At 44.5% G+C, this 14,514-nt stretch overlaps 1 protein-coding gene across 1 annotated transcript in view; it reads left to right on the forward strand.

Annotated features, from left to right (window-relative positions):
- LOC126252408 (dual specificity protein phosphatase 22) overlaps positions 1-14,514 on the forward strand; it is a 571,353-nt gene that overhangs the window by 379,963 nt on the left and 176,876 nt on the right. The gene's annotated exons all lie outside the window — the stretch shown is intronic.

The raw sequence follows: 14,514 nt of genomic DNA on the forward strand, positions 1-14,514 counted from the left end.
TCTGATCATATGTTTTGGGATAAACCGTAAAAAAAAGTTTCTAGCCAAACAAACACTCAGCAATAAAACTCGACAGTTCATAAAAGTGTCCGGTAGTATTGGCCATACAACAAAATACAGGATCTTAAATAAAATAGGTACCCTTTTTGTAGTACACAAACGAATGTAATCCGTTTATACATTAAATATACAATATAATAAAAAATTAAGTAAAAACTTACTCTTAGAAAGTAAAATTTACTATGAAATATAAGATTTTGGTTATTTCACGCAGTGCCAATTAGCTAAACAATACTTTTAAAGGTTTTAGCCGGCCGTTGTGGCCGAGCGGTTCTAGGTGCTTCAGTCTGGAACCGCGTGACCGCTACAGTCGCAGGTTCGAATCCTGCCTCGGGCATGGGTGTGTGTGATGTCCTTAGGTTAGTTCGGTTTAAGTAGTTCTAAGTTCTAGGGGATTGATGACCTCAGAAGTTAAGTCCCATAGTGCTCAGAGCCATTTGAACCATTTTTAAAGGTTTCGAGAAATAACTGCAACCAGTAGCTTTTTGCGTCTCCTCAGTTTCTGCTTACTACGAACGGTTTGGAATCACCTAGCGATTCATCATCAAATGGTACATATTTATTGAATGTTTGCAGCATTGCGAGGGTCGTGTAGCTGTGTTAAGATATGGCTCTAAGCACTATGGGACTTAACATCTGACTTTATCAGACCCCTAGACTTAGAACTACTTAAACCTAAGTAACCTAAGGACATCACAGACATTCATGACCGATTCAGGATTCAAACCTGCGATCGTAGCACCAGCGCGGTTCCGGACAGAAGCGCCTAGAACCGCTCGGCCACAGCGCCCGGCTATTAAGATATAAAGACGAAGCAAGTCAGGACTGAATACGGCGAAAAGCATTTACGAGATCCACTTAAATGCATTCCGATGGTATAATCCTGCCTTCAGGCGGATTTCATGATGTAAGTAATTTCATATGTCTTTTGCAGTCTGCGTTGTTGATGGGTTCTGCTCAATGGAAGCTGACGCAATGGCATTTGTGCCACCAGTCCAGCCCGCAGCAGACGACGTCGAACAGTCGACGCAGAAATGTCAACACCCGTTGCAGTGTTCCAACATCGTGCCGACACTGTGGACGAAGCTATTCTGTCCATTACAGCCGAGTGGACAAGACGGCACTCACCTGGCGCTATGGTCACACTATATCGTCCAGTACCTCGTCGGCGCTATGTATGGCCCTCTTCTCTCCTCTGGTTCTACATATGCCTCACTGTTGAAGTAGCGTGCCCTTCGCGAGCCGCACTGCCACCGAACAACAGACGCGCCTCCTGGAGAACACTCATTCTGCTCCGTTCTAAAGCACTCACATGCCGATATTCCACCCCGTGATGTCGACGAGGAGTACTGGTACTTGGTTACACGTATTAACTTCGTGCGAAGGCACCGACTGAACGTTACATAACACTGCACATAAAAAGCGGGCGCTGTTCTGTGCGGCTGGTCCCGGCGAAGGTTCGAGACCTCCCTCGGGAATGGGGGTGTGTGTTTGTCCTTAGGATAATTTAGGTTAAGTAGTGTGTAAGCTTAGGGACTGATGTCCTTAGCAGTTAAGTCCCATAAGATTTCACACACATTTAAACATTTGAACATTTGGGACGCTGTTGGGCTTATGTTCACGCCACCTCCCTGCCATTTAAATCACTAATTATGGTTCCACTGTTCTACACGTCCTCTTATCGTGGCACTTTGCAGACTATTGCTTCCGCGTGTTTCGCTTTTTACAAACAGTAGTTTTTAGAATTCACGCCTCTGTCCGGGGCGTCACCAGACACGTCTTCGGTCAGGAATCTCATTGATTGGAATAAAATTGTCTTCAGTGATGAGTCCCGCTTGAGATTTAGCCCCGACGATCAGCGAAGACGTGTCTGCAGACGCCCTGGGAAGCAGTGGGATACCAATGCGATTGGCGTTCACCATACGGCCCGACAACCAGAACTTATGGTCTGGGGTGTGATTTATTTTCAAAGCAGGACACCTTTGGTTGTCATCCGTGGTACCCGCACAGCACAGCGGTACGTCGACGATGTTCCATGCTCCGTTTTGTTTCCCTCCACGGAAAGCCATCCTGGACTTACGTTTCAGCGAGACAATGCCCACCCACACACGGCGAGTTTACGCTGCTCGGCTTCGTCCTTTCCGAACCCTACCTTGGCCAGCAAGAACTTCGGACCATTACGGGCAGTGCTCTGCAAGTAGTTCGGGATTTTGACAATATAATGCGCCAGTTTACAGAATTTGGCACGATGTCCCTCCGGAGGTCATCCAACAACTCCATCAACCAATGCCAAGCCGAATAACTGCTCGCATAAGGGCCAGAGGTGGACTAATGCGTTACTGACTTTGCTCAATGTGTGAAGCTCTTTCTCTTGAGAAAATCATGAATTTTTTCTGAAACTGTAATAATTTATTTGTACATGTACATCGAATCTACCGATTTTCGTCCCATTTGGATAATTCCATAGTGGTATGTAGTTTTTTTTATCTTGAAGTGTATATCTGTAAAGAAATAGAGCCGTAATACTCATTGATTTGTTGCAATACGTAATCCGTTTCATTTCATAGATATTAGAAGCAATAATTCGGAGAAAAATTGATTAAATGCTGATAAAATTGAGAAATAACCTAAACACTGTGAATATTACTTAAATTGGTCAAAAAACAGTTCGCTTGAACCGAAAGGTAAATGAAAGAAAAAATGGTGCGAAGAAAACAAAATCTCATAATGTCCGATGGTGAGCGTAACGGAGCTTACAAACATTGTGGCAGTCATACAACTCTTGACCTGCTTTCGCAGTTAGTTCCTAAAAGCCACTCTCTGTACATAAAAATAAGCCGCCTGCTAAAGAGTCATTACACTCTGCAGAAGGATTTCACTGAATTCAAAATGCCCTCCGTTAGCACTGAGACAATCGTCAATGGCCCCCTACCATTAAATGAACAGAGCAGGTAGAGTGTTGTCTAAGAACGCGTTGTAAGTTCGTCCTTTGAGTTTCGGTATAAGAACAGGGAACCCCAACAGTCACCAACAATGTCTCAGATATTAATGGTGTACAAGGCTGCAATGTCTCTATTTTTCAGTGTCTGTGTAATACTATGCAAGCATGCAAGTCTGCTGACGATCTACAGCCGTATGAAACAGGAGAAATGTATCCACAAATTGCGAATACGATTAGACATCAGCTATAAAATTAACTAGTGACGCATCAGAATTTGCGCCAAACAGAACTCGAACCCGAATTTTCCGCTTAAAGTGAGCCATCGTTTTAACCACTTTTTTTTATTTTTTAGATATTGTATCATCGCATTCATGAAATATTTAGAACTACAAAAAAAGGAGAAGCTAATGCCACCGCCACTTTTAGCCTAAATTTTTAACAAAAAGCCCAAAAAGAAAAGCTCTACTAATTCAGGCGTTGGCCCGTTTCAAGAAAAACTCCAATAACTTCTACCACAAACAGAACGAAACCACTTCGGTTATATGTGTACGTCTTCCGGACCAATCGAAACCTCCAAATATCGTAGTGTGTACGTTTGTTAGTGCTCGCACACTTTTTGTGCTTCCCACACAGGGAGACACAATATTACTATCGCCGTTGTGGCCTGTCTTTGCATGTAATATCAAGTTGCAATGCCTATAGTTTTCAGTGTCTCTATAGGACAACGCTGTGACCTTCAGACATTCACCTACATGTCAATAATATGTAAATATGTACCTGAGAGACACTGCATAATCTTATAAACATACTCAAAACTACAAACATTGCAAACTTTTATTACATGCAAGACAGGCCAAGACGAAGATAGTTACATTGTCTCTCCCTGGGCGGGAATCACGCGAATTACGAAAGTGTGCGAGCACTAAGGGACGTAGACAGTGACATATGGAGGTTTGGATCGATCTGAGAGACGTACACGGATACCTGAAGTGTTTAAGGCGACCGTTTGAGTTAAGTGGGAAATCTGAGTTCGAGTGCCGGTCCAACACAAATTTTCAGCTGTCACTAACAAATTGTATAGCTGACGTCTAATCGTATCCGAAATTTGCGTATGCATTTCTTTCTATTAATGGTATGGTTTCGAGTCTACCTCTGACTTGTAGATTCCATTTTCTTATGATTTTTTAAATTTATAATTGCTGTTATCAATGTGTCTGTTTTTATAATTTTCATGGCAAATCGGCATGAGCTACCAATTAATGTGAACTGCTTTCAATTATAGCGCATTCTGGTCGAAGATACTGTTTTTCCAGCAGCCTACCAGTGAAATGATTGTATAGCATTACTGGCCGGCAGACCACCCCCCCCCCCCCCCCCCCCCATGGACTGTTCAGTTGCCTAGTGCAACTCTTTCTATTTGACGCCACTTCGGGGAATTGCACATCAATGATGATGATGGGAACAACACGACACCCAACCTCCGAGCAGAGAAAATATCCAACTCGGCGGGGAATTGAACCCAAAACCCCAGGATCTAAATCAGGGCGGGCTACGGCGTGGCAAACTTCACGTATACTGGTTATGCGGACTGAGTGCTTGCAGAAGCTGGCCTGTCTCGGCTTTGCTGGATCCTTCCCAGGAGGAAGCCGAACAGCTCGTTTCATTCAGTAGTCGGTGAGGCATTTACGATCGGCACTACTCTCTTCTGTTCGGCAGAATCGTGGTGTCAGCGCTGTTTAACCCTTCGATATTTGTTCGTGGTATGAAGGACGTTCACAGGTGCAGTGGCTGTCTGCATAAAAAGAGGTAGTCTAACCATCTATTGTCACAAGCCTTTAAAACTGAATGGGAACGACAAATTAGAGGGATGAGAAATCTTAATGTTTATTATGCAGTCGCATAATCGACAGGTACTGTAAATTTCTTATCAAGTGATATTATAATACCGTACTAAATGAAATCAGAGATTTAATTGGCTGTGAGAGCAAAAAAAATACAACGACTGACAGACGAAAGCAATTCTTCTGAACGTCAAGAAGCACTTTGTTCTAAATTTGTAGGTATTGAGCACGTGAAGAAATTGGCAGTACGAATGGTAAAATTATTGAAGTGGCACGCATTATTCCACTATCAGCTGCAACAGTTTTCGATGGAACTGAACGAAGGGTATGGACAATTTATATTTTACTGCGAAGTTCGTTGGTTAAGTGAAGGGGCGTGTCAGGAAAGATTAAACGAGTGAAACCTACTATTGTAGAATTTATGAAGGAAACAGGAGTGTAGGAACGAAAATTGAAACATTCAGTATGAATTGCTGACATCACATTTTAAGTGGAGTTGACTACACACCGCCCACAGTAGGACAGCGCAGGGTAATGAACAACTTATTTCTGACTTGATGGGGATGCATTTAAAAAGAAACGCACTAGAAAGCACATTGTGGAAGGGACTAATTCTGATACAGTCCACTTCCCTAAGCCGATTGCCGTTAAAAAAAAACGAGAGGTCTGAAGAATTAATTTTGACCATGAAAGAATTACAAGGATGGTTTTGTAGACGTTTTGAGGACACTGCCCATCTAACATGAAGAATTAATTTTGACCATGAAAGAATTACAAGGATGGTTTTGTAGACGTTTTGAGGACACTGCCCATCTAACACCTGTTTGATAGCTTTAATAGAGTTCATTTTCCATTTCAGTTGAAAGCCCCCCTGAGCGTGTGCGGATGTAACTGTCTGACCTGCGAGATAATTCCCTTTTTACCTTCAAACTGTCCAGGATGCCTACATTGTTTTCCTCAGGCAGAGTTTTCACTTTTCCATAATAAGGTTGCAGAAGTGCTACAATATTTCAGTCAACGTGTGTGTGTGTGTGTGTGTGTGTGTGTGTCTGACGATTGTATGGCAATGTGACAGCAAAAATCTGCGATATTGTCTGCAACTGTTTGTATGTCAACAGTTTTGTATTACACTACTGGCCATTAAAACCGCTACACCACGAAGATGACGTGCTACAGACGCGAAATTTAACCGACAGGAAGAAGATGCAATGATATGCAAATGATTAGCTTTTCAGAGCATTCACAAGAGGTTGGCGCCGGTGGCTACACCTACAACGTGCTGACATGAGGAAAGTTTCCAACCGATTTCTCATACACAAACAGCATTTGACCGGCGTTGCCTGCTGAAACGTTGTTGTGATGCCTCGTGTAAGGAGGAGAAATGCGTCCCATCACGTTCCCGACTTTGATAAAGGTCGGATTGTAGCCTATCGCGATTGCGGTTTACCGTATCGCGACATTGCTGCTCGCATTGGTCGAGATCCAATGGCTGTTAGCAGAATATGGAATCGGTGGGTTCAGGAGGGTAATAGGGAACGCCGTGCTGGATCCCAACGGCCTCGTATCACTAGCAGTCGAGATGACAGGCATCTTATCCGCATGGCTGTAACGGATCGTGCAGCCACGTCTTGATCCCTGAATCAACAGATGGGGACGTTTGCAAGAAAACAACCATCTGCATGAACAGCTCGACGACGTTTGCAGCAGCATGGACTATCACCTCGGAGACCATGGCTGCGGTTACCCTTGACGCTGCATCACAGACAGGAGCGCCTGCAATGGTGTACTCAACGACGAACCTGGGTGCACGAATGGCAAAACGTCATTTTTTCGGATGAATCCAGGTTCTGTTTACAGCATCATGATGGTCGCATCCGTGTTTGGCGACATCGCGGTGAACGCACATTGGAAGCGTGTATTCGTCATCGCCATAGTGGGGTATCACCCGGCGTGATGGTATGGGGTGCCATTGGTTACACGTCTCTGTCACCTCTTGTTCGCATTGACGACACTTTGAACAGTGGGCGTTACATTTCAGATGTGTTACGACCCGTGGCTCTACCCTTCATTCGATCCCTGCGAAACCCTACATTTCAGCAGGATAATGCACGACCGCATGTTGCAGGTCATGTACGGGCATTTCTGGATACAGAAAATGTTCGACTGCTGCCATGGCCAGCACATTCTCCAGATCTCTCACCAATTGAAAACGTCTGGTCAATGGTGGCCGAGCAACTGGCTCGTCACAATACGCCAGTCACTACCCTTGATGAACTGTGGTATCGTGTTGAAGCTGCATGGGCAGCTGAACCTGTACACGCCATCCAAGCTCTGTTTGACTCAATGCCCAGGCGTATCAAGACCGTTATTACGGCCAGAGGTGGTTGTTCTGGGTACTGATTTCTCACGATCTATGCACCCAAATTGCGTGAAAATGTAATCTCATGTCAGTTCTAGTATAATATATTTGTCGAATGAATACCCGTTTATCATCTGCATTTCTTCTTGGTGTAGCAATTTTAATGGCCAGTAGTGTAGATAAAAACTGTATAATGTCGTGAGGGCGTCAAAGAAAAATAACAATCAAAATTTGTTTTTTCCGTGATCTTTGTTGTTTAGAAATGTGAAATACAAAACGAAGTCATTAGCAGTGTATCTGCATTGCCGTTTAAATGGAACGGATTCGCAATTTTCCCACCTCCTCCTCCTTACGCTCAGACAGTGTGCCCCGGCGGTAGCGCAGAAGTACAGTAAGGGTGAGTGCTGTGGCACTCGTGCCACGACATGGCTCACGAGCCAAATCCGTGACTGCCCCTGGGCTAGAGGCAGCGACGCTAACCGCTGGTCGGCGAGCTGTGGACTTGTGGACCACTAACATAAACAAACAAGAAAAGATCGACATAGGATGCTCTATGAGCACGGATCGAGTGTTATGTGTAAGGGAGTTCAGGCAGATAGCGATTTCTCGTTGGTTTCCGTTAGATTACAAGAAACTTCTATTGTAAATGTTAACCAGTGCAGAGCGCAGTGCTCCAGAGCGCGTGGCCGTGTTTCGTTGTAGCCTCAGCCGGCGAGAGAGGAGAGCAACTGGAATTACGGCGCACCCGCCGTCAGAGATTGGTGGCGGCCAGCTGTCAGCTAGGAGGGCGTGGCCTGCTCGCCATTCTGACGCAGTGCGACGTGGCCTCCCGCTACTGCCAGCTCACAAGAAGCGTCGCCAGATTTCCCACCCGCCAACGTCCTCACGTCCCAGAATTCTATTCTTCCCAACTGCTCGTGAACAGTCCGAAACTTGCAGGAAGTGTGAAAATGTAATTAAACCTTTTCTACATTCAAAGCAAGTGATTAGGGGAAGGTAACGGTATTGTTATCAATGAAATGGTGCTTTCGAAACGCTGGTGCATATGTAACAATACGCTTCGCTTGCTCAACGGCGCGAAGGCACTCCCGTGCCGCGGTTCACGCTCTTCAAGCTACACTGATGCACGCGGTCCCACTATACACAGAGGTGACAAGTCACAGGACAACAATGTGCACATATGCAGATGGCGGTAGTATCGCGTACACAAGGTATAAGATGGCAGTGCATTGGCTGGGTTGTCATTTGTACTCAGATGATCCGTGTGAAACAGTTTCCGAAGTGATTATGGCCACATGACCGTAATTAATAGACTCTGAACGCAAAATGGTAGTTGGAGCTAGACGCATCTACATCCATATTCCGCAAGCCACCTGACGGTGTGTGGCCGAGGATACCTTCGGTACCTCTATCGGTTCTCGCTTCTCTTCCAGTCTCGTATTGTTCTGTGTGGGCTCTGATCTCTCTGATTTTATCCTCATGGTCTCTTCGCGAGATATACCTAGGAGGGAGAAACAAACTGCTTAACTCCTCCATGAAGGTATGTTCTCGGAACTTCAACAACAGCCCGTACCGAGCTACTGAGCGTCTCTCTTGCAGAGTCTTCCACTGGAGTTTATCATCTCCGTAACGCTTTCGCGATTACTAAATCATCCTGTAACGAAGCGCGCTGCTCTTCGTTGGATCTTCTCTATCTCTTCAATCTATCCTATCTGTTACAGATCCCACACCGGTGAGCAGTATTCAAGCAGTGGGCGAAAAAGTGTATTGTAATCTACTTCCTTTGTTTTCGGACTGCATTTCCTGGGGATTCTTCCAATGAATCTCAGTCTGGCATCTGCTTTACCGACGATTAATTTTATATGGTCATTACATTTTAAATCACCCCTATGCCTACTCCCAGATATTTTATGGAATTAACTGCTTTCAGTTGCTGACCTGTATATTGTAGCTAATTGATAAAGGATCTTTCTTTCTATGTATTCGCAGCACATTATACTTGTCTACATTGAGATTCAATTGCCATTCCCTGCACCATGCGTCAATTCGTTGCATATCCTTCTGCGTTTCAGTACAATTTTCCATTGTTAAAACCTCTCGATATGCCACAGCATCATCCGCAAAAAGTTTCAGTGAACTTCCGATGTTATCCACAAGGTCATTTATATATATTGTGAATAGCAACGGTCCTACGACACTCCCCTGCGGCACACCTGAAATCACTCTTACTTCGGAAGACTTCTCTCCACTGAGAATGACATGCTGCGTTCTGTTATCTAGGATCTCTTCAATCCAATCACACAATTGGTCTGATAGTCCATATGCTCTTACTTTGTTCATTAAATGACTGTGGGGAACTGTATAAATCGCCTTGCGGAAGTCAAGAAACACGGCATCTATCTTGGAACCCGGGTCTATGGCCCTCTGAGTCTCGTGGACGAATAGCGCGAGCTGGGTTTCAGACGATCGTCTTTTTCGAAACCCATGCTGATTACTACATAGATATCTAGTATCCAGAAAAGTCATTATACTCTAACATAATACGTGTTCCAAAATTCTACAATTGGTCGACGTTAGAGATACAGGTCTATAGTTCTGCACGTCCGTTCGACGTCCCTTCCTGAAAACGGGGATGACTTGTGCCATGGGACATTCCATTTCGGTAATTGCTAGGGAATTCAATATTCCGAGATCCACGGTGTGAAGAGTGTGCCGAGAGTATCAGATTTCAGGCAACGCAGTGGCTGACAGTCTTCATTTAAGGACCCAGAGAAGCAGCGTTTGTATAGAAATATCAGTGCCAACAGACAAGCAACACTGCGTGAAATAACAGCAGAAGTCAATGTGGTGCGTACGACGAGCGCATCAGTTGGGATAGTACGGTGAAATTTCGCGTTAATGGGCTATGGCAGCAGATGACCGCCGCGAGTGCCTTTGCTAACAGCACGACATAGCCTGCAGTGCCTCTCCTGGTCTCGTGACATATTGGTTGGACCCTAGGCGACTGAAAAACTGTGACCTCGTCAGATGAGTCCCGATTTTAGTTGGTAAGAGCTGATGCTAGGGTTTGAGTGTGGCGCAGACCCCACGGAGGCCATGGACCCAGGTTGTCAACAAGTCACAGTGCAAGCCTGTGGTTGCTCCATGATGTGTGGACTGTGTTTACATGGAATGGACTGGGTCCTGTCGTCCTACTGGACCGATCAATTACTGGAAATGGTTATGGTCGGTTACCTGGAGACCATCAGCAGCCATGAATGGACTTCATTTTTCCAAACGGCGATGGAATTTTCATTGATGACAATGCGCCATGTCATCGGGAAACAGTTTTTCGCGATTGGGGTGAAGAACATTCTGGACAATTAGAGCTAATGATTTGGCCACCCATCGAACATTTATGGAACATAATGAAGAGGTCAGTTCGCGCACAAAATCCTGCAGCGGAAGCACTTTCGCAGTTATGGACGGCTATAGAGGCACCAGGGGACTTCCACCGACTTGATGAGTCCGTGTTACGTCGAGCTACTGCACTATGCTGGACAAAAGGAAGTGCGACACGGTATTAGGAGGTATGCCGTGACATTTACAGCGGAGTTGTACCGCTATCGGTGAACGAGAAAATAAGCTCACCGCACAAAACATTAGTGACCCCTTAAAAGACCAGCGTGGTCGCTTTGGAGCGCTTCAGTGGTGCAGAACCCGGCGCTCACGTAACCCTCCACTGCACTCATCACGACAGTGAAAGGTATTGATAGTCGCGTAGTGCTGGACGAAAAATACACTTGAGACATTAGCTTTGGCGCTGTAGTGTGTTCCAGCAAGCCTAGATTTACTTCTAGAGGAGATCGAGCTGATACTGCAACACACACGAAATGTTAGCTCACTTTATTAAGAGATGAAAAACATGGAGTACTTAACTTTGAAACAATCCATCTCCAGAGAAATTTATATGTATAGGTTGCTTCAGAAAGAAAGAACAGATTTCATTTGTTTGTTACACACAATCTATGAAATACAAAAACATTGTGTGTATCACTGAACAGAGCCAGGTTCAAAGTTTTATGGTCGCACAGACTTTATACCATACACTCAACCTGAGCACCATGTGTTGCTCGAGAGACATCTGAATGGTAGTCCATTTCATTCGACACACGAATCGACAGCATCAACAATTCGATTTCTCCGCCCTCGGAGGGTAGCTGTCATAAGTGGGACAGAGAATCTGTCTTTTATGTACCCCCTACGGACAAAAATCGCAAGGTATGAGGTCTGGTGACCTGGGAGGCCAAAAGCAATGAACAGGAATTAGTTGTCCATCTCTTCCAATCTAACGTTGTGGGATGCTGTTGTTAGGATAACGCCGCACCCCAAGGTGAAAGTGAGGCGGGATGCCGTCATACATAAAAGTAAAATCATTTTAATCTTCGTGAAGTTGAGGAAACAACCAATTTTGCAGCATGTCCAGGTATGCCATTCCATCTCACAGTTCCCTCCGCAGAAAGAATGATCCATAACATTTGTGAACAGAACGGTACAAACAAAATCAGTTTCGGCGAGTCTCTTTCATGTTCGAAGACGATGCCAGGATTTTGTGACGTCAAATTCTTACATTATGATAGTTTACTTTACCCGTGGGATGAAATGTTGATTCTCCCGAAAATATCAGTCGTTCGGAGAAAGTGCTCTCTGCCATATCCTGGAGATCTGAAATGCAAAACTCGTACCTTCTGTTACGGCGCTATGACGCAGTTGCTGCAGTAACTGCGACGTATAAGGCTTCATATGCAGTCGTCGTTGCAGAACACGCCACACCGATGATTGGTGAAGTTTAAGTTCCTGGCCTGCCCGTCTTGTGGACTTCCGAGGGCTCTGTGTGATCGCATCTCTGGTACGCTCGGCATTTTCTTCAGATCTGCGTGGACAACTTCCAAGAATTTTGTATGTCAGTCATAAATCTGTTTGTACAAAGGCGAATTCATGCTGAACCGACGATGGAATGCACGTTGCACTTGAACAATGTACTGAGTTCCGCAAATTCCAACACACGAAATGATTTCTGTAGTGATGTAGTGGCCATGTTGCTACAAAAAAAAACAACAGCGCAGCTGTGTTAAAACTTTGAATCCTCGTCTATCGGGTGACATGCACATTGTGTTTCTATCTTTTACAGTTTGTCTCAAATAAAAGAAATCTGTTCTTTCTTTTGAATCACCGGTATTTTTTACTGTCGCTGAACTCTTAAACTTATCGTTCTATACAATTCAGGATTATAGTCTCTTCCCTCAATGTACAGTTGACTGTTAACTCGGATATACAGTTATGAATTCTAATACATCTTGTAGTGGACTGTTAAGGCAGCCAGTCCACAGTGAAGTAGCCGAAGGGGCACGCGTAAACTCACGCCGTCTTGCGTTAAGTCTGGAACAGGATTCGTAATGAATGTGATAAAGAAAAGAACGTAGCTACTAGAACACTTAACTTTTATATCGTCCTTTGGTATACAGCATTCTGGATGATACAAGTGAGACTCTATCTTGAGGTACATGCAACGTTACAAATGGTTAATGGTGCCTTGCTGGGTCGTAGCCATTAACTTAGCTGAAGGCTATTCTGTCTCTCGGCAAATGAGAGAAAGGCTTCGATCAGTGTAGTCGCTAGCAATGTCGTCGTACAACTGGGGCGAGTGCTAGTACGTCTCTCGAGACCTGCCTTGTGGTGGCGCTCGGTCTGCGATCCTGACAGTGGCGACACGCGGGTCCGACATGTACTAATGGACCGCGGCCGATTTAAGCTACCACCTAGCAAGTGTGGTGTCTGGAGGTGACACCACACATCTCACACTGGTGCATCTGAAGTAAGACGCTGCCTTATCGTAAGCTATGATTGCACACTGAGGTGAGCGGGAACTGCACTCTGGCAAAGCGGGAAAGACAGGGTGACGGACGAAAATATTGCTCAAAGTCAGGATTTTTTTGTCAGTGCTGGAATGTAGTAAACTAATGAGGTTTGCTGTAATGAATAAAGAATACATTGAAGTTTTTATTGGCATTTTTATTGAAAAATATTAATAGCTTCTCTGTGTGATTGGGATTTTCCCGACGCAACTCTGAAAGGAGACAGATCGATGGTGGTCGCTGTAACTCCGGATGTGGTTATCGGACACATGAAATTAACATATCACTCTGATCCTTCCAGATGTAATGTTAGTTCACCGTAGGGATTTGCCAAGATAAATTTTTTGCGAAATTAAAGATACTGGAGAAAAAATGACCGTTTTTGGACCCCTCTTTTTTGACCGAAAAAAATACTAAACATCAACAAAAAGAAAGGACTACGAAGAACTGAAGAGAATTCAGTTTGCTTTACGGGGGACCAAAAACCATTAAAATCGAATGACGACGTTAACCATGGTTTTGAGAAAAGCGCGTTTAAAGTTTGACAATTATTTATCATATTAAAAAAAGGACAAAGCTTGAAACTTACGGAATATCACGATCCCTGGTCCATAATAATTGTCGGCGCGACTTGTGGATAGCCGCTTTTAGGTACTTTGATCTGATAAGCCCTCATTTTCGTCCTCAAAGCACTTTTTGTCGGTGAGCGCATCGCCGTTGGCATCTCTTGTCTTCACAGAATCGGTGCATTTCATCGACGATTTTGATTTTAAGGGCATTAATGCAGTATGGCCTACATTGAATAGACATACGGCCAAATATGAAGCTCTCTTGACAATTTCGCATCGGCTGGATGTTATTTTTGAAGCGTATCTCCAAATGAGACTACTGAAACTTTCGTTTACATTTTGAGTAAAACAGCTAAAACAATGCCTCATCAAATTAGGTTTACTCAAATCACCTATCAATAGCGAGCGTGAGCGCGGAACTGGTTCTGTAATGCCGAGGCGAGCCGTGTACCTCGGATTCAAGCGCTCACAGAATCGTTGCTTTATGGAATTCGCGCATAATATTTTGGGGAATAATTCTTCAACGTATATACATTCGAATCCCGAAATTAAAAAATTCGAGTTTTTTCAACCATCACTCAGTCGTTCCTGCTGAAGTACTCTTCCATAAGCAGCGGCGTGTGGATCCTCCTGAGGGCGTGTCTACTAAATTCACAGCATTGTCACACAGCCGCATACCATATTACTTAATTTGAAGAAAACAGTGATGACGGGTGTGCGAAACTATAAGCAACGATAGTTTAGATATCCATGTTGCGCGTTGTAAAAATGCCGTCTTAGGTGACGTTGCGTTTCCCGCTTCTGGTGTCTTCCTGACATCCGTATAACAATTAAGAACATAAAGTAAGGA

The sequence above is a fragment of the Schistocerca nitens genome, chromosome 4 (genome assembly GCF_023898315.1).
Source record: "Schistocerca nitens isolate TAMUIC-IGC-003100 chromosome 4, iqSchNite1.1, whole genome shotgun sequence".
Taxonomy (NCBI): Eukaryota; Metazoa; Arthropoda; class Insecta; order Orthoptera; family Acrididae; genus Schistocerca; species Schistocerca nitens.